We start from the raw sequence: 22,211 nt of genomic DNA on the forward strand, positions 1-22,211 counted from the left end.
GCTTTGAACTTCAACATACAATATAGAAAGGAAGTAAATGAAAAGCAGTCCCTTCCTTCTCACTCCTCTGACTCCTCTGTGCTTTCTGATGTGCTGCGCTTTGCCTTGCAACAACCCTCCTCTGTCTCCCCGGATTAACTGTGGTCATTGCCAAAACTCACTTTAAACGTTTACCAGTCCCAAGAATCCTTGCTTTGATCACAGCACTTAGCATGGTACATTGTAATCATTTCACTGTTTCCCACTGAAACCAAGAGCTTCTTGAGGCAAGGTCTGTATCTTTTGTCTCTATAGCCCCAAAACCCGAAGACATAGTAGCAAACATTTTAAGTTTTTTACATAAATTAATGATCTAAATTATTCTCACTAAAGCAGTGTTTCTTAAACTATATTCCAAAGAATATTTGCTTTACCAGAAGTATTATACCCCAAGAGAAAGACTCCATGACCATCTGCATTTGAGAAGTATTATAAAACTGTATGTTATGTCCAATAATCAAGAAATCTCTTGAATTTTACCTAATCCCCATTTGACAATACAATTTGTGGCAAACATTAACATTTGAGGAATTAAGAGTTTTAGGGGTACAGTTGCCAGAGCTTCCCAATGCCGGTGGAGGTTTCTTCTGGGTGGTACAAACTTGCTTGATTCACTTCTATCAATGTTGTCAGGATCCCAGATGCCAATGTCAGGCACTCCTGCTCCAAATGGGTCACTATGGAAATGAGCTCTGAATTAAGAGACATTGGCTTCAAATGCACTTATTTTCCTTATTATTAAATAGTCCATGGGTTTTTTCCCTAATACAAGAGAATAGATTTTTATCTTTACTGTTAGAAAGCTCAGTATGTTCTGTGTAAGAGAAATAGGTTTAAAAAACTTAAGAACAAATATTTAAAAAACCAAAGCTCAGTAAGAAATACTATTCTCAATTTTAATGGTAATCCCAGGACTCCAGGGCAGCTCTACTTTTTAAATCCATTTTTATTGGCTTCCACTTAAAGGGCTACTTAAAATTATTTTTTATTTTAGACAAAATATAAATCAGAAATAAAAACATAATGGCTTATCAATAAAAGTTCTCATACTGATCCATATGAATTATTTCTGGCATAATAAAAGCCAGTAAGTCACTGGCATTTCTAAGGAAGAGCACTGATGAGAAAGATGTAATGTCTGCAATATTCATAAATTATCCAACTATAACCAGGAATAACCTAAAAAGGCTTCTAGACATTCTTATGGGCAGATAATTATTTGTGGTATATATAAAGAAAAGAGTTTCAAAAACTTCTAAATTCTAAAATTCAACTCCATAACTGAGGGATTTACATACTCTATAGACTATATATTATAACAAATACATGCTGACTTAAAAACCTTGAAATCTTTATCTAAATATACTATAACATAGGAGTTGTAAACTCAGATACTTACAAGGACAAAGGAAGGTTGCCTGAGTAAAGGAAGTACTAAGGTGGGCACAGTAGCAAACTGGAGAATACATGCCTTCTCTAAAGGGGCAACCTCTGCACAGCAGACCAAACAGTAATAGAAACTCAGGGGACACCAGATTTGATTTTTTAGAATAAGCCTGAAGTCCAGATATCTACACCAGTCTTCTAAATTTTACATGCTGATTCAACTTATAGAGGAAAACAAACAAATCTGTGTACCACATTAGAATATAGCCCTTGTGTTTTTATATTCACTATTAATGTGTTACTAAATGGTTGTGTATAATCCAAGTATTTGCATGTAAAATATTTTCTTTCTCTAGTATCATATGTTTTACCAAAAAATCAGGCACTCATATATAATAAAAATTGCCAAAAAAGACTCATAATACCTACTTCAAAAATTTTTCCAACATTTATTCATTTAAAATATATTTGTATATAATTTTCCCAGATTGTTAACCAAATAGATAATTGGTTCATAGGACTGTTAAAACTAAATTATTAAAAGAATTCATATCTGTATTTTTATTAACTCCATGGACTTCAGTGTTTAAAACTGACATTTTGGGTATGCTAAAGCTCTATAAACTTAACAAACATACTGAGCTAGTTCATAATACAACTTCAACTAAACGAGTAGTTTAGGATTTGCTACTATTCTAATTGAGAAAGCCCAACTTGTAATGAACATTTGTTGACACATAATCACGTGCATGGTGACAAAGGGACATCAAATCATGAAAGGGCCAGCCTCTACTTATTGAATGATTACCCATAAGCAAATTTCTAAAGACTCTCTGAATGTTAGTGAAGGATTCATGGTGGGAAGGAAAAGGTGCTATTCTGTAAGCTGAGAGATATTGCCAGTAATATTTCCTTTCACTTCCCAGTCACAGATGTAGAGAAAGACAGATAAGTCAGGCTAATATTACTGAAAAGGAGAACTTTGAAGGAAGTAGCACCTATCGAATGCCAATTCTTCTAGGGATTTCTTACGTTTTTGAGATACAGAAATTTATATGTTGCACTTACCTATTCTGGGGTTCTTAATCAGGACTGTATCTGAAACTTGAGGTTTTTTTTTTTTTTTTTTTTTTTTTGCTGTTATTGTTGTTAGAGGCAAGAGTCTCATTATGTTGCTCAAGCTGAACTTAAACTCAGGCTCAAGGTGGGACTACAGGAACATGTCACTGTGCCCAGCTTCAAGAAAACATTTTTTAAAATGTTCAGGCCTTATTAGGTCTATTACATCAAAATCCTCAGGGGAAAGCCTACAATTGTAGATTTTTAACAAAATGTCATCAGGTCACTGTAATGCACAATTCTGAGAATTGGTGCAGCAATCACTTCAGTCTCATCTCTCACCCACATGGCTAATTCCCTTTATCAGTTGGACATGTGGCCAAAAAGAGAAAAGAGTAAGAGATAGTGTCATTTATTAAAACTCCAATTAAGTTTCCTGGGTATGGGTAGAACACAGACAAATAAACTCAAAATCCCACTTGATTTTGCTATTTACAAGCTCCTTATCTCCCACCTTCCCACCAAGACATTCTAGGTTTGAGAGGAGGCTTTAGACTCTTATCTAAGTGGCTGTTTCTGCCAGAATGGGCAATAAGTCAGTTAATAATTTGTTCTACCTTCTGCTGAAGTTTTTCTCACTTCATCACCACCTATTCACTGCCAAATTGGTTTCCTCAGAGTCCTCCTGAAATTAATCTCTAGGCAAGTTTCAACTCATTCTTCTTCAAACCAAAAATTATTAGACCCAAAGCTAAAGAGCACCTTATCTCAACACATAAACTGGAAGAACAACAAACTAAAAAAAAAAAAAAAAAAAAAAAAACTCTTCTTGTCATTTTCCCTCATTACCTAATTTCCAAGTGACCTACATATTTCTCGTTGCTCTCCTTTTCCCTACCCATTTTTCCCTCGTAAGCCTTGTGCCACTGAGAGATGATACATCAGTTTTTCAGAAAATTAGCAGCAGCAGCAACATGTCCATTTATTGTAAGTTGCTTTAGTTTTGTTTGAGTTTTAAGATAAAGCCTAGTTCCAGGGCATGTTTTCTTTCCTGTGTTGTTTTACCCAATTCGAGGGGAAAAAAAGGAAAGAATAACCCTGCATAGAAAAAAAATTGAAAAGGTTTTACCTTTAACATATTCACAAATATTCAGGGAATGGTTGAGCTTCCAAATATAAAAAATTGACCCTTACCTATGTCAATGTTAAAACAAATATTTTGGAAAGAAAGTTGATTGATCTATACCTTGTCCAGTGCTTCAATATTTGCACCATGGAAAAGCAGTTTTTCTGCCAGTGAGGTGCTCTCACTATACACAGCATAATGGAGAGCAGTGTTGCAGTAGATATCCTTAAGGTTTGGATTGGTGCCATGTTCCAGCAGAATAACGGTGCAAGCCTCTTCCTGGCAATGGACAGCCTGTCCGTATTAGACCAAGAAATAGATTGTAAATTCTAAGAAATTCAAAATAAACATTCCACAGGTTTCACCAACTAGTTGTATTTAAATGAGATCAATTTATTTCAATTCTATGTATGCAAATCAAATCCATGTCATGCTAAAAGAGTTGGCTCTAATATACCTGCATCAAAGGCGTTCTATTTTCTTTGTCACAGATATCAATCTGGCATTTTCTGCTAACCAGGAGAGTGACCACTTTCACATGGCCACTGGCACAGGCCAAATGTAGAGCAGTTCTACGAGAGTAAGAGGACTTTTTAGGAAACTGTAGTGCAACATCTCAAAACATACAATCATTCATGTAACTATAAAAATTGAAGAGCATGCTTTTCCTCTGCCTTCAAAACAAATACTTAATTTTTTGAAGAAAGCACAATACTTACTAGCTCTTATTGCTCACTGCCTTAATAAAAACAGTAGCCTATTTGAATAGAAAGAGCTCAGTCTTTGGATTCAGTTCAACTAGGGCTTGAGTCCTACTTTAAACCCTGTCACTTACCAACTATTGCTTAGCCTTTCTGTGTCTCAACTTCCTCATTAATAAAGATGACAATAGTAGCTATCTCACAGGACCCCACCGTGATGCTTAAATGAGAAGCTACGTATTTAGAATAGTTCCTACAACAACTCAATAATTGTAAGATTTTTGTTTTTTGAGACAATGTCTCACTTTTTTGCCCAGGCTGGATGTAACTATAGCTCACTGCAGCCTGGAACTCCTGGGCTCAAGCGATCCTCCATCCCCAGCCTCCTGAGTAGCTGGGACTACAGATGTGAATCAGCATGCCCAGCTATTTATTTAAAAATTTTTGTAGAGTAAGAATCTCACTTTGTTGCCCAGGATGGTCTCAAACTCCTGGCATCAAGCAATCCTCTCACCTCAGTCTCCCAAAGTTCTGGGATTACAGGTGTGAGCCACTGCACCCAGCCAGATATTATAATTGTTACTATTACTACTACTTAACAAAAACATTTTAATTAGGTAAAAGACACAATTATACCTACTTTGCAGGATGGCTTAAAGAGTAGGTCACATTTTAACACTTCTGACATTGGAATGTCACTTATATTATTATAACTATAATTGGTAGCATTTTAAAAATTATCTTATCTATATATAAAATAGCGGGGCATCTCACAATCCATGAGACCTTACATTAAGTAGAATATGGTGTACTAAACAGGTCTAGGGCAGTTCTAGGCATATAACTGGCACGTAAATACATTTTAGTTCTTAAAGGTACTATGGGGATAGAACACTGAAATTATAATAATGCATTTTTTAAACAAATTAATTCTTTGATTTTCAAACAAATTGACAAAGGAAACTCATGATTCAAATGAATACATATGGCTCATTTTATTCAATATTTATGCTTACAGAATATATGCAAATAAGACTTTCCAATGATTAATATTAGCATTTAAGACTGATAAACTTTTGAATGGCAGTTAAAGGTTATCTTCTACTATTTTCTAACTTCAGAAATGCTTTTGTTTGAAAGTTGGGAGACAAAGTTTCAAGGAGATTAAGTCCCAATATTCCTATTTTAAATCTCTCAGCTTGTGCAGGCAGGGCAGGTAAACACGAAGTTTTTAAGGATAGAAGGGTCCTGAGAGATAGCAGAATATATCTGCTACATAACAGGTACTCAGGTTATGTTTGATGAATAAATGGAATGAAAGAATGGATAAATACAGTTGGGGAGTTCAATATTTTTAAATAACCTCCTATAAAGCAATATTTTTGCAATAGTAATTATTCATATGTTATTTTTATTTTTAAAGAATACAATTAAAATGAAATGATTAATCTATCATTGTTTGCATAAATTGAATGAATACATAAGAAAAACGTATGTACATAATAAAATATATAGATAATAAAATCTGGAAACAGATAAAAACATTCCCTTTTTACTTCTGAAGAGGCTAAAAGTTCAAAGAAGATAACAATACACTCAATAATTATAAAAAATAGAAAGCGAGAAATTATTTTTAATATTGTAAGATTCATATTCCCCTCTTCCCAAGGATTATTCCTTTACTAATAAACTTTACTAGAAGTTTTGTACATGCTCACTGCAGCAATCACAGATAAGAAAAAGGAAAAGAACTTTACCTAAAATACAAATGCTCAGAAATTACAAATTTTATATTTTGTACATATTTTTTGCTAAAACAAGACCATAGTATGTTTGTATGTATAACTTTATTGATTTTTTTCCTCACTAGCTATAACAAAATACATCTTCACACATCAATATACTTCTGTATCTATTGCCACCTTCAATGGTCACACATTATTCTATCCTGTGGATGCAACTGGAATTTATTTATAGGATCCATTCTATGGGTTCTTTTTAAAATAAGTGCTGTGAAAAATAAAGTGCATGTATCTTTATTTCCTAAGGGTGTTTTAGTATAATGGAATTGATGGGTAAAGGGCATACATATTTTTTAAATGTAGTACTTACCACCAAATTATCTATTTTAAAAGTAATCAGCAACTTAAACTTTAAGCAGGAGTATAAAACATCCTCACAAATATTGTGGATAGAAAACTGTTTCATTCCTCTTAATTTAAATTCTTATACCAGAAATGCGAAGGACTTTTTCCTATGTACACAAGTAACTTGCAGATCTGGAAAAAAGTACTTTGCCCAATTTTAGAGTGTTTGATGATTTGATTTGAAAGAATTCCCTGTCAAATGAAAATGTACTTTTCATCTAATGTGTATATATAACTGATATATATGACATATTATATCTGGTATATACTTATAAGGATCAGTTATATATATATATATATATATATATATCTTATGATATATAATAAGCAACATAGGCTCGGCACGGTGGCTCACACCTGTAATCCCAGCACTTTGGGAGGCGGAGGAGGGCAGATCACTTGAGGTCAGGAGTTCGAGACCAGCATGGCCAACGTGGTGAAACCCCCTCTCTACTAAATATACAAAAATTAGCCAGGCACGCTGGCACCTGCCTGTAATCCCAGCTACTTGGGAGGCTGAGGTAGGAGAATTGCTTGAACCCAGCAGGCAGAGGTTGCAGTGAGCCAAGATTGTGCCATTGGACACCAGCCTGGGCAAAGAAGCGAGACTCCGACTCAAAAAAAAAAAAAAAAAAAAAAAAGAATGTAATGAATTCCCTATAAAATAAAAACATACTTTTCATCTGAAAAAATATATATATAGTATAGTAAATATTTTTCAAGTAAGCTCTCTTATCTGAGAACTTTTCACCTACTGAAATAACTCACGGTATTTTTGATAGGGGAATGAGTTCTCTCATTAGGCACCTCCTATAATGTATATAAACCATGTTTTAAACGTGTACGTTAAAAATAACAACACTGTGTATGCTTAACTTTGTGAGTTAAATCACTCAAATTCTCCAACTGCTCCAGCCAGGGAATTATGAGGGATGGAAAACAGCTGAGAGTCCTTTTGGCTCCGCCGCTCCGAGGGTGCCCGGTGCCCTGCAAGGCCCCATCCCAGGGGCTGCGGGGAAGCCGGGCCTGGGGACCCCCTCCCACCACGGGCTGAGCCCCCGCTACCTGTGCTGCTTGTCCAGGGCGTCCAGGTCTCCGCTCCTGCGCGCCAGGCAGCGCTCCACCCCCGCGGCGTCGCCCTTGACAGCTGCCCTGTGGATCTTCTGCAGTTCGGAGTCCCGGATTCGGTATCCGGAACCCGTGTAGACATGTTCTATAGAGCCCTGGGCCGTCTGGCCCCTGCGGCTCCCTAAGGCGAACAACTTCATAGTGGTGACTTCTCAGACCCCCAACCTCCGGCTCTTGAGCGGGGGCAGCTCCCTGTCACCTTTTCACCACCCCCCTCCCCCGACCCCGGCCGACCTCCCTGTCACCTTTTCACTACCCCCCTCCCCCGACCTCCTTGTCACCTTTTCACCACCCCCCTCCCCCGACCTCCCTGTCACCTTTTCACCAACCCCCTCCCCCGACCCCGGCCGACCCAGCCCCAAATCCCCTATCCAACCCCAAATCCCTGATCCAACCCCAAATCCGCGATTTAACCCCCAATCCGCGATCCCAAATCTGTGATCTACTCCACAATCCGCGATCCAGCCCGAGTCCACCACAGCCTTCAGCAGCGACACTCGCAGCCTCCGACCTCTCAGACCGAGTGAGACTTGAAAAGCCGTTGGGCGCGCGCCTGCACGGCGGTTGCTGCCCGGCTCCCGGAAGCCGCTCCCTGGAGGCGCGCGCCGGCAGGTGGGGCTGCAGCTCTGGGCGGGCGCCGATGGGCTCGCAGGTCCTCTTGGGATCGCCCGGGCGGCCCCAGGATCTCAGGAGCGCCGCCAGCCCGGCCTGAGAAGGAGAGCCTGTCTGGCCTTGCAGCCCGCCCCGCTCCTCCTCGGAAGGGAGATAGGGTGCTGGCAAGGGAACTCCGCGGCCACCTGGGTGGCTTCGCGGATGGCCCGGCTTCACGCTGAGGCTCTGGACCTGGAGTCTGTGTGGCTAGTATCAGGTAGCTGGAGAAGCATGGAGGCAGAGTCAGGGGCTGCTCCTTCCCCCACTCGCCCTCACTGCTGCCAGTGCCCCACGCGCAGTTTGCAGCTGCAGATCTGGCACTGGCGCTGGATGGCGGAGCTTCCCTTAGATGGCCTCGGGGTCGCAGAGCGCACAGCCCACCTGGGTTCAAGGTCCGCTTCTCTTGTACATCTCTCTGGATCCTGGGCCCTGGCACTGGGCACTCTGTATCCACACGGATGAAACTGAGCGGCTGCTGGCGGGGCCCGTCGCCTGATTTTGCCGCCTGGGGGTCTGGCCTCAGTATCCGCGCTACTGGGGGGCGGGCCTGGTCTGGGGTGTCCAGTCACTTGCTGCCGGTGCACCACATCTAGACTGCAGCTGCAGCTCCGATGCCGGCCTGAGCTGGCGGGCCTGGTACCTGATGTCTTCAGGGTCAAGTGCATCGCCCGCCCACTTGAGGGGTTGCAATGACTTGGCCTTCCAAGAACGCAGGGGCCGCCGGGGCTGGCTCTTCATGGTAACCGGGATGGTATCGAGCAGCAGATTTTCACCCTGGTGCCGCTGCTGTGCGGACTGCCTGACTTGGGCGCCCAGGCACCGGCCTCAGGGTCCGCGTGGCAGATGTGTGTGCGGGTAGGGTGAGTGGCACGGAGGGTCAGGGGTTGCTCCGTCATCTCTGCCCGTGTGCAACTTGCAGTTTTGCAGTTTTCTGCAGCAGCTGAGGCGCTGGCGCGGGAAGGCGGAGCTCCCCTGGATGGCGTCAGGTTTGCAGGCACAGAGCACAGCCCACCAGGCCTGAGGGTCCGCTCAGGGGACATGGTGGTTGAGTTCTCCGTGGAAACTGGGATGGGGTGAATGGCCAGTTCCCGTCCTTTGGCCGCCTGGACAACTGCCAGACTTAGCCGCTGCCGCCCAGGCATCTGCCTCTAGGGTTGCCGCTATTTGGATAGAAGTGGGGGTCGGGGTGGGGCATGGAGCGTCACCGGTTGCCAGGCCAGCACTGCCTTTGCAACATATTCAGATGGCGGCGGGCAGCTCGGGCACCAGCATGGGCAGGCGGGGCTCCCCTGGACGGCCCTCAGGTCGCTCACAGCATTGTCCCGGGACTTCCTCCGGCTGTGCCAGGTGGGCAAGGTAGGGGGGAGCTTCCAAGGCTTCTATCCCAACTCTACCTATTTCTAGCTATTTTCTCTTGAGTTATTTTGCCTCTATCTCAGTTTTATTTGCAAAAATAGTATATGCAAAATACATCCAGTGAATGTACATCAGGCATATAGAAGATCTGGCAGAAACACTTTTTCTCATGCCCATTTCCAGTCACTATTTGAACACAGAGGCTTCCATGGTTTTGATTCTTTCCACAAAAGGTTAGTTTTGTCTGTTTTCACCATTTACGTAAGTGAAACTATAAATTATATAATTTTTATGTTCATTCACTAAACATGTTTGTGACACTTATCATGTTGCTCCTATTGATTATTCATTAATTTTATTTTGTAATACTCAATTTTATGACTATACCACAGGTTTGAGGCCTTTGCTTGTTTTGTTTTTAATCCATTCCACTATTGATAGACACAAAAGCAGTTTCTGATTTGAGGCTATCATGAATAAACCTGCTACGAACAAATCAGATATACATGTTTTTCTGTAATAATATTTTCACATTTCTTGAGTTTAAGTACATAAGAGTGGATTTTCTGGGTTATAAAATAAGTATATATTTGGCATTGTATGAAATGGGGAGACATTTTCCTAAGTGGTTGTGCCATCTTAAACTACAATGAAAATGTTTGAGAGAATCAGTTCCACTTTCTAACCAACACTTGATGCTGTCAGTTGTTTTAGTGTTATCCATTCTTATGGGATATAACTGCTGAGTAGCTGTCTGCCTTCCCAATAACACAGAAAATTGAGGGCTCAGAGGACAGTTTTATTTTCATATTTGACATCTTCTATTATTTTTTATAGAAGGGTGATTTGGGTAGTAAAATTGTCTTTCAACTTTCTAGGTTGTCTCTGAATCTTACTGGGGTTCCTTGTCCTAAACCACATTCAGAAATTTTCACGACCAACTTCTTTTTATCTTTGTCATACCAGGCCAATGAGGGACTGCATTCCTGAGACTTTTAAAGTACTTTTTGTGTGTATGATGGTCTAATAATCATAGCCTTAAAACTTTCTGGCTGGGCATGGTGGCTCATGGCTGTAATCCCAGCACTTCGAGAGGCCGAGGTGGGCGGATCACCTGAGGTCGGGAGTTCGAGACCAGCCTGACCAACGTGGAGAAACCCCAACTCTACTAAAAATAAAAAAAATTAGCTGGGCATGGTGGCACATGCCTGTAATCCCAGCTACTTTGGAGGCAGGAGCTACTTGGGCTGAGGCAGGAGAATCACTTGAACCCACGAAGTGGGGGTTGTAATTAGCCGAGATCACACCATTGCACTCCAGCCTGGGCAACAAGAGTGAAATTCCGTCTCAAAAAAAAAAAAAAAAAAAAAAAAAAAGAATCTCAGACTTCTGGGAGACACTGAATTTGTGAATGTGTACAGCATGTCACAATAACTTTTTTTTTTTTGAGACCAAGTCTCACTCTGCTGTCCAAGCTGGAGTGCAGTGGCCCATCTCAGCTCACTGCAACTTCTGTCTCCTAGATACAAGCAATTCTCCTGTCTTGGCCTCCCGAGTAGCTGGGATTACAGGTGCTGCAACCATGCCTGGCTAATTTTTGTATTTTTAGTAGAGACAGAGTTTCACATATTGGCCAGGCTGGTCTTGAACTCTTCACCTCAGATGATCCACCTGCCTCAGCCAATGGGTGGATTGTTAACTCAAAATGCGCACCGTTGAATACTGAGGAAAATGTATAGCCATCAACACCAACAGCTGAGATGAGAGTTGAGATACCAGAAATGCCCCAGCATGTAACTCCTCTTTTAATTCACACACACACACACACACACACACACACGTACACTCATGGTAACCAGTTCAGGATGGACACAGAAACAGTCACAGTCTTTTTTGGGAACACACTCCCCTGTGACACTTAGATCCTAATGCTGACTCCAATTCCCTCCCGGGACCTCCCCTCTCCTTGCAGGATGCTGGTCTTTCCCTTAGAAAACCCCATGTCATTTCATTCAATGGAACATCAATCAGCTTCACCCACAGTGTCTGCATGTCTCTGTCCATAGCAAATGTTTTTATTACTTTAAAATAGAGATTTTTACCTTAACTAGCCAAGACTTAGGACCCTTTTTCCAAGCTCTTTTAGATGAAGTAATAAATGCAAATATTAGAGATGTGTATATGTGTATAAATATATGGAGAAAAGATGTTGCCTAGTTGTACAAATTAGCTTTAACAAAACTCCTGATTTAAATTATTTAATTGTGAGAAGGGCGATTCTAACTCAACACACCAATGAAATTAAAGCCTTATCCCTCTGCTCCGCCAAAATATACCATTTAGAGCCAGCGTGTGTGTGTACACACACGTGTGCACTCATCCCCATCTGACCGTATCAAATTGTTATTTAAACTAGATATTTTTACTTTGTTGTATAGTAGTAGTGGTTTCTGGAATGAAAAAAAAACAAAAACAAAAACAAAAACAGGAGAATAAAACTGTTTAAATGTATCTCCAGGTGAACGCTGTGGCCACTGCACCGACCCAGCCGATGATGGCGCCCAGTACCTGCGTCTCAGGAAGAGGTTCTGGCGGGGCCTCCGCCTGAGGCCGCGCCCCTGGGACCTGTCCCGCGTCCACGTGAACGCAGAGCACAGCATTCACCATCCACTCCCTGAAACAGCGGGCCCCGAGGTGCTCCACAGGCAAGGCCGAGCTGGGCGAGGGGGAGCCCAGGCCCTGCACGGGCCACCCTGAGCGGCGGGGACGCAAGAAGAGCTCGCCGGCTCCACCAGCCCCTACCCCAGACGCGGGACCTGGGACCAGAGAGGACCTGGAGCCCCCGCCCCACGGCTGCCAGGAGGCTGACAGGGGCAGCTCCTGGGGGGCTACCGCTCCGAGGCCGTTCCGCCAGAACTTGAGCCACTTGGGAAGGGGCAGCGCCCCGCCCCTGAAGAGGAACCTGTGTCCTGGAGGCAGCAGCCTGGGAGCTACTCCTCTGAGGAAAGGGCAGAGGCGAGTGACTCTGGAGGCGCAGCGCAGGCTTTCCCGTCCGTGGAGGAGGAGAGCTGCGGGGCTGGGTGAGCTGGACCAGGGAGCACGGCTGGCTGCTATCGGCCTCCGATGGGGAGTGGACAGCTTAGGGGGTTGCCCCCGTGCCAGCCGGTCTGCTGGCCACGCTGAGCTTCATCACCGCCTCACCTGCCTGCGCAGGCACCTAGCACCGCAGGCTGGAGCTTCTGGCCATGCTGCTCAACTTTCCCAATGAGCCTCCGCTGCCTGGGAACAGCAAGGCCAGGGCTACACTGCCCTGAACTTGGCAGCCATGTACCTTGGAGATGGTGAAGCTGCTAGTAGGGACCTAGGACGCCGATGTGGAGATCAGGGACTACATTGGGAAAAGGGCCTCCCAGTATGTGAGTCAGAGCATCACAGAAGAGATCGAGACCCTGGTGGGAGTCCTGGACAAGGACGACGGGGAGAGCACCGCCAGCAGCGGGTATGGGTACTGGAAGATTTAAAAGGTGCCCCCTCCATTTCATCACCTACAAACTCTCACACGTCCTGGAAGATGGGGGGACCCTCTTCACCATCACCACTTGGCTGAAGGTGGTTCAGAGGTGAAGCCAAGGATTCCAGGGCACACAGCCTCGGGCAGGACTAATGGACTTAAAAAACACAGGCTCAACAAAATCCACTTCACAACCCAGATGGTTCACATCACACCCTCTTTCAGGGACCCAGAGCAGCCACTGGAAGAGAAGGAGTAGGAACGCTCTCTTAAAGGCCACTTATCCTATTCCTTCAAATTAAGACCAAAGTCCAATGTATTTAGGTAAAAATAATTTCTTTTAGAAAATGCTAAGGTTTGTCTTCTGAAATTTAATAACAGAAACAAAAAAAGAACACTAGATGTAAGGAAGTGGGACCAGAAAAGACAAACTAAACTATCCTTACTAGGTTGGAATGGATGGGGTGGAGTTCCCATCAGGCTAGCATTCTGGGGAAAGTGTTTTTTTTTTTTTTTTTTTTTTTGGTGGGGGGGCACGGAGTCTCGCTCTGTCGCCCAGGCTGGAATGGCCTTTGACATGTCAATGTTTTATTGTAAATCGTGACAGACTATCTACATAGAATACTCATGATTTACAATTTGAGATTGTCAACCCAGCCAGTAACCTATGTAGCACTGAATTCAAATACCAGAAAAAGGACCCAGATTCCCTCACCACCTAGCAGAGCTCAAGTGAGCTACACAGCCTGGTAGGAAATGGGGAGTAATTAAAAGGTTGTAAGCAGGTACTACTATAGTCAGATTAGTTTTTGACAGGTTATTCTAAAAGCACTGAGAAAAGAAAACTGTTGTAGTATTCCAGATAAGATCATATGGTCTGTAAAAAGACAGTGTCAAGGATATAGAAAAGAACAATCAAGGAATTTCAAAGGGTAAACTGGATGTGATTATATAGTACCACATCAAATGAACATCAGGCTCAAAGAAGGCACGGGGGAGCAGGAGGCTGCTTTCCCCAGGTACTCTCTTTCCCAGGCTTGCCCAGTAGTCCCGGCAACTGACATATATATATATATGGAAACCATCATTCTGAGCAAACTATTGCAACGACAAAACCAAACACCACATGTTCTCACTCATAGGTGGAAATTGAACAATGAGAACACTTGGACACAGGATGGGGAACATCACACACCAGGGCCTGTCATGGGGTGGGGGGAGGTGGGAGGGATAGCATTAGGAGATATACCTAATGTAAATGATGAGTTAATGGGTGCAGCACACCAACATGGCACAGGTATACATATGTAACAAACCTGCACATTGTGCACATGTATGCTAGAACTTAAAGTATAATAAAAATAAAAAATAAAAAAAGTCTTCCTCAAGTTTACCATCAAAAAGTGCTACACATGATTTGCAAGTATTTTCTTCCATCTTGTGAGTTGTCTTTTCACTTTCTTGATGGTGTCCTCTGAAGTGCAAAAATGTTTAATTTTGATGAAGTCCAATTCATCAATTTTTATTCTTGTTGCTGGTCTCATATTTAAGAAAACTGACAAATTCAAGGTCATGACAATTTACTCCTATGTTTGCTTCTCAGGATTTTATAGTTTTAGTCCTTATGTTTATGTGGATTAGCTCAAAATGGGTCCATTTGATCCATTGTTTTTGCATCCACAGTTTTTGTATATGGTGTTGGGTAAAGGTACTACTCCAGGTTTTGCATATGTTTACATATCTAGTTGTCCCTGTGCCAGTTTTCAAACATCTTTCCCCACTGAATAATCTTGGCACCCTTGTCAAAAATCAGTGTTTATGTATGTATGGGTTCATATCTGACTCTCAATTCTATCCCACTCGTCTATACATCTATACTTCTGCCAGTAATATATTGTCCTTATTACCATTGTCTTGTAGTAAGTTTTAAAGTCGGTAAGTATGAGTTCTCCTACTTTGTTTCTCATTTTCAAAAGATTATTTTGGCTATTCTTAGTCCTTTGCAATTCCATATGAATTTGAGAGTCAGCTTGTCGATTTTACAGAGAACTCATCTGGGATTCTGACAGGAATGAAGTTAAATCTGTAGACGAGTTTAGGGAGGACTGCCATCTTAACAATGTTAAGCCTTCGGTCCATGATCATGGGATACTTTTACATTTATTTAGATCTTCTTTCATTTCTTTCAACTATGTTTTATAGTTTTCAGAGTACAAGTTTTACACTTCTTAAATTTATTAGTATTTTATTCTTGTTGATGCTATGAGAAATGAAGTTGCTTTCTTAATTTCATTTTCTGATTGCTCATTGTGAGTATGTAGTACTCAGTTAAAGTGTGTCAAATACTATTGATTTTTGTATATTGATCTTGTATCCTGCAACCCTGAAGAACACAAGGGATTTGTGTCTGGCATACATAAGGAACAATTACAATTCAGTAATAAAAAAACAAAACAACCCAATTAGAGATGGATAATTCAAGAATGGATAAAAAAACTGAAATACATGCAAACAAATGGAATATTATTCAGCAATTTAAAAAGTGAGCTATCAAGCCATGAGAAAACACAGAAGAACCCTAAATGTATACTGCTGGGTGAAAGAAGCCAGTCTGAAAAGGATACATACTACATGATATTATATGACATTCTGGGAGAGGCAAAATTAGAGAGTAAAAAGATCAGTAATGACCGGGGGTTTAGAAGGAAGAGGAGGGGGAGGAATGACTCAGTGGAGCACAGGAGATTTTTAGGGCAATGAAACTGTTCTACATAATGTCCCTGTCTGACAGCTTTGAAGAGAGCAGTGGTTCTCCCAGCACGCAGCTGGAGATCTGAGAATGTGCAGACTGCCTCCTCAAGTGGGTCCCTGACCCCTGACCCCTGAGCAGCCTAACTGGGAGGCACCCCCCAGCAGGGGCACACCGACACCTCACACGGCAGGGTATTCCAACAGACCTGCAGCTGAGGGTCCTGTCTGTTAGAAGGAAAACTAACAAACAGAAAGGACATTCACACCAAAAACCCATCTGTACATCACCATCATCAAAGACCAAAAGTAGATAAAACCACAAAGATGGGGAAAAAACAGAACAGAAAAACTGGAAACTCTAAAAAGAAGAGCGCCTCTCCTCCTCCAAAGGAATTCAGTTCCTCACCAGCAACGGAACAAAGCTGGATGGAGAATGACTTTGACAAGCTGAGAGAAGAAGGCTTCAGACGATCAAATTACTCTGAGTTAAGGGAGGACATTCAAACCAAAGGCAAAGAAGTTGAAAGGCTTGAGAACTATGCGAAGAATGCAGAAGCCTCAGGAGCCAATGCGATCAACTGGAAGAAAGGGTATCAGCAATGGAAGATGAAATGAATGAAATGAAGCAAGAAGGGAAGTTTAGAGAAAAAAGAATAAAAAGAAATGAGCAAAGCCTCCAAGAAATATGGGACTATGTGAAAAGACCAAATCTACGTCTGATTGGTGTAGATGGGCAAGTGATGGGCAGAATGGAACCAAGTTGGAAAACACGCTGCAGGATAATATCCAGGAGAACTTCCCCAATCTAGCAAGGCAGGCCAACATTCAGATTCAGGAAATACAGAGAACGCCACAAAGATACTCCTCGAGAAGAGCAACTCCAAGACACATAATTGTCAGATTCACCAAAGTTGAAATGAAGGAAAAAATGTTAAGGGCAGCCAGAGAGAAAGGTCGGGTTACCCTCAAAGGGAAGCCCATCAGACTAACAGCGGATCTCTTGGCAGAAACCCTACAAGCCAGAAGAGAGTGGGGGCCAATATTCAACATTCTTAAAGAAAAGAATTTTCAACCCAGAATTTCATATCCAGCCAAACTAAGCTTCATAAGTGAAGGAGAAATAAAATACTTTACAGACAAGCAAATGCTGACAGATTTTGTCACCACCAGGCCTGCCCTAAAAGAGCTCCTGAAGGAAGCACTAAATATGGAAAGCAACAACCAGTACCAGCCGCTGCAAAATCATGCCAAAATGTAAAGACCATCGAGACTAGGAAGAAACTGCATCAACTAACGAGCAAAATAACAAGCTAACATCATAATGACAGGATCAAATTCACACATAACAATATTAACTTTAAATGTAAATGGACTAAATGCTCCAATTAAAAGACACAGACTGGCAAATTGGATAAATAGTCAAGACCCATCAGTGTGCTGTATTCAGGAAAACCAACTCACGTGCAGAGACACACATAGGCTCAAAATAAAAGGATGGAGGAAGATCTACCAAGCAAATGGAAAACAGAAAAAAGGCAGAGGTTGCAATCCTAGTCTCTGATAAAACAGACTTTAAACTAACAATGATCAAAAGAGACAAAGAAGGCCATTACATAATGGTAAAGGGATCAATTCAACAAGAAGAGCTAACTATCCTAAATATATATGGACCCAATACAGGAGCACCCAGATTCATAAAGCTAGGCCTGAGTGACCTACAAAGAGACTTAGACTCCCATACATTAATAATGGGAGACTTTAACACCCCACTGTCAATGTTAGACAGATCGACAAGACAGAAAGTCAACAAGGACACGCAGGAATTGAACTCAGCTCTGCACCAAGCAGACCTAATAGACATCTACAGAACTCTCCATCCCAAATCAACAGAATATACATTTTTTTCAGCACCACACCACACCTATTCCAAAATTGACCACAGATGGAAGTAAACCTCTCCTCAGCAAATGTAAAAGAACAGAAATTATAACAAACTATCTCTCAGACCACAGTGCAATCAAACTAGAACTCAGGATTAAGAATCTCACTCAAAACCACTCAACTACATGGAAACTGAACAACCTGCTCCTGAATGACTACTGGGTACATAACGAAATGAAGGCAGAAATAAAGATGTTCTTTGAAACCAACGAGAACAAAGACACAAAATACCCGAATCTCTGGGACGCATTCAAAGCAGTGTGTAGAGGGAAATTTATAGCACTAAATGCCCACAAGAGAAAGCAGGAAAGATCCAAAATTGACACCCTAACATCACAATGAAAAGAACTAGAAAAGCAAGAGCAAACACATTCAAAAGCTAGCAGAAGGCAAGAAATAACTAAAATCACAGCAGAACTGAAGGAAATAGAGACACAAAAAACCCTTCAAAAAATTAATGAATCCAGGAGCTGGTTTTTTGAAAGGATCAACAAAATTGATAGACCGCTAGCAAGACTAATAAAGAAAAAAAGAGAGAAGAATCAAATAGATGCAATAAAAAATGATAAAGGGGATATCACCACTGATCCCACAGAAATACAAACTACCATCAGAGAATACTACAAATGCCTCTACGCAAATAAACTAGAAAATCTAGAAGAAATGGATAAATTCCTTGACACATACACTCTCCCAAGACTAAACCAGGAAGAAGCTGAATCTCTGAATAGACCAATAACAGGAGCTGAAATTGTGGCAATAATCAATAGCTTACCAACCAAAAAGAGTCCAGGACCAGATGGATTCACAGCCGAATTCTACCAGAGGTACAAGGAGGAACTGGTACCATTCCTTCTGAAACTATTCCAATCAATAGAAAAAGAGGGAATCCTCCCTAATTCATTTTATGAAGCCAGCATCATTCTGATACCAAAGCCAGGCAGAGACACAACAAAAAAAGAGAATTTTAGACCAATATCCTTGATGAACATTGACGCAAAAATCCTCAATAAAATACTGGCAAAACGAATCCAGCAGCACATCAAAAAGCTTATCCACCATGATCAAGTGGGCTTCATCCCTGGGATGCAAGGCTGGTTCAATATACGCAAATCAATAAATGTAATCCAGCATATAAACAGAGCCAAATACAAAAACCACATGATTATCTCAATAGATGCAGAAAAAGCCTTTGACAAAATTCAACAACCCTTCATGCTAAAAACTCTCAATAAATTAGGTACTGATGGGACGTATTTCAAAATAATAAGAGCTATCTATGACAAACCCACAGCCAGTATCATACTGAATGGGCAAAAACTGGAAGCATTCCCTTTGAAAACTGGCACAAGACAGGGATGCCCTCTCTCACCACTCCTATTCAACATGGTGTTGGAAGTTCTGGCCAGGGCAATTAGGCAGGAGAAGGAAATAAAGGGTATTCAATTAGGAAAAGAGGAAGTCAAATTGTCCCTGTTTGCAGACGACACGATTGTATATCTAGAAAACCCCATTGTCTCAGCCCAAAATCTCCTTAAGCTGATAAGCAACTTCAGCAAAGTGTCAGGATACAAAACCAATGTACAAAAATCACAAGCATTCTTATACACCAACAACAGACAAACAGAGAGCCAAATCATGAGTGAACTGTCATTCACAATTGCTTCAAAGAGAATAAAATACCTAGGAATCCAACTTACAAGGGATGTGAAGGACCTCTTCAAGGAGAACTACAAACCACTTCTCAAGGAAATAAAAGAGGATACAAACAAATGGAAGAACATTCCATGCTCATGGGTAGGAAGAATCAATATCGTGAAAATGGCCATACTGCCCAAGGTAATTTACAGATTCAATGCCATCCCCATCAAGCTACCAATGACTATGAAGAAATTTTAAATATCATCAAGCATGTTGAGAGGTGCTAGCGAGGGCATGGAGCAAGGAATCAAATTCCATAGGTGATTGTTTTCTCTATCTTTGTATAAAAATGTCCTTGCCCCAATTAAAGCCTCCACCAAGTATAAAAAGAAAGCCTTTGGTGATATTAGCAAGCAACAGTTTCCCAAATCTACCTTGCCCACCTCTTTGGCCTAAACTCTGCAGGTAATTTATTCAAAAAAGAGAAGTGTCCTTTGGGTAACAGATGTATCACTTCTTACTCTCTTAAACCAAACTCTGATGCTGCATCTTAGATAAAAGCCCTCAGATCTGGCCTCCTGAAGTCATGCTGTCATTTAACTTGGTTGCAGGCCCCTGATACTCTCCTGCAGGGAGAGAGTCTGCTCTTTGCCCCAGCCTTTACCCCATTCCTACTTTCTTTCACTCAGTCCCCCTCCACTCCCAGCACACCTCTGGCGGTATTTTATTATTAGTAGTAAGCTTTATTTTTATCAAAAAGGGGGTTGGGGGTATTTTTGAGCTTATGTTGCAGAATACTTTATATAAGCCTAAAATATACATTCTGTTCATTAGATTTCTAGCTGCCCCAACTACATAAGCTGAGATGCTTGGTAGAAGCAATGGAACAAATTTCTCTAGTTTTACAAATATAACATTTGACTAATTTAGAAGATAAATTAATTAATTTCTAAATATTTAACTTATTTTAGTTTTTTAGAAAAAAAAAAAAAAACACTGTCTGAGTAAAACAGGGCACTTCCTATTTCATTTAAGGAGAAAGCCAAGCTGATAATGCCATCATACTGCCTAGCTTTCTCATGCATATGACACTGATTTGACTTAGAAAGAAAAAAGTTTTAATACTCTCTTCTACTTCCCACTAGCAGGAAATTCCATTCTTGCCTTTCCTTTTCACCATTTCACCTACAATCACCTAGAAAAATGATGTCTGGTGCATATTAGGCCCTTAATAAAGGAATAAAGAAATGTGTGAAAGGAATTTCTTGAATAACTATTTTAAAACTTTTTGAACAAGAAGACTGTTATTAAGAGTGTTCCCGTGAGCAGGCAACAAACAAAGACAAAAGCTATTATTCAGAGATAAAAATGTCCAAAACATGGTTAGGATATAACTCTCTATCAGTGCATGACAGGTATCTATCAAGAAGTCTCAGAAAAAATACCAAGAAACATCACAACCAAATGCATAAATCTTGAATGAAATCTGTCTCTAAACAAACAAATACCAGCTATAAAGATATTCTTGGTAGCACTTTGAGGGGCCAAGGTGAGCAGATTGCCTGAGCTCAGGAGTTCCAGACCACCCTGGGCCCAGTCTTTACTAAAATACAAAAAATTAGCCAGGCATGGTGACAGATGGGCCTGTCGTCCCAGCTACTCAGGAGGCTGAAGAAGGAGAATCACTTGAACCCGGGAGGCAGAGGTTGCAGTGAGCCGAGATCGCAACACTGCACTCCAGCCTGGGTGACAAAGTTGAGACTGTCTCAAAAAAAAAAAAAAAAATTCTCCAGACACTTAGGGAAATTTAAGTATTAACTGCATATTAGGTGGCATTATGGTTTTATTTTTTTCTTTTTTGAGACAGAGTCTTGCTCTGTCTCCCACGCTGGAGTATAGTGGCTCAATCTTGGCACACTGCAAGCTCCACCTTCCAGGTTCACACCATTCTCCTGCCTCAGCCTCCCAAGTAGCTGGGACTACAGGTGCCCAACACCACGCCTGTCTGATTTTTTTATTTTTGTACTTTTAGTGGAGACGGTGTTTCACCGTGCTAGCCAGCATGGTTTCGACCTCCTGACCTCGTGATCCACCCACTTCAGCCTCCCAAAGTGCTGGGATTACAGGCGTGATCCACTGCACCCAGCCAGGTGATATTATGGATTCTTAGGTTTAATAATGGTATTGATGTTATGGAGAAAAATGTCCTTATTCTTAGGAGATAAATGCTTATATATTTAGGAGTGTCACAAAATCCGCGCCATACTCTCAAATGATTTGGCAAAAAACTGTGTGTGTGTGTGTGTGTGTGTGTAGAAAGAAAAATCAAGCAAATATGGCAAAACATTAATGATTATTCAATCTAGGTGCTCACTATTCTGTTCTTTTCTGTATGTTAGAATTTTTTTCAAAACAAAAAGCTGGGGAGAAGGAGAAAAAATTATAAGAGTCAAAGAAACTGTGTAATCCCCATTTTTATCACTTTTTTTGTGACCAAGTGATTTCACTCACCATTTTATTCATCAGTTCCCTATCTACATACTTAGAGCAAATGAGATAACATAGAATGCTTTGCAAAGTAAAAAGCATGATACAGAATACATAATGTCATTGTAACCAACAAGCTCTGAAGTTTAATCGCATCCAGACATCTGGCTTCTTTTTCCCTACCTTCTTATGGTTGTAGATTTCACCATTGTAACAGAGCCACATATATGGATATGTCTTCACTTAAATTGTCTGCATTCCAAACAGCAGGTCAACTACCACCAATG

At 41.4% G+C, this 22,211-nt stretch overlaps 2 pseudogenes; one reads left to right on the forward strand and one right to left on the reverse strand.

The window, feature by feature from the left end:
• Positions 1-7,939, reverse strand: part of LOC100985894 (putative ankyrin repeat domain-containing protein 20A2) — a 43,691-nt pseudogene extending 35,752 nt beyond the window's left edge.
• A 1,541-nt stretch (positions 7,940-9,480) lies between these two features.
• Positions 9,481-16,940, forward strand: LOC117978506 (ankyrin repeat domain-containing protein SOWAHC-like; annotated as a pseudogene).
• Positions 16,941-22,211: the final 5,271 nt, after the last annotated feature.

This window comes from Pan paniscus, chromosome 21, assembly GCF_029289425.2.
Source record: "Pan paniscus chromosome 21, NHGRI_mPanPan1-v2.0_pri, whole genome shotgun sequence".
In the NCBI taxonomy this organism is placed as follows: domain Eukaryota; kingdom Metazoa; phylum Chordata; class Mammalia; order Primates; family Hominidae; genus Pan; species Pan paniscus.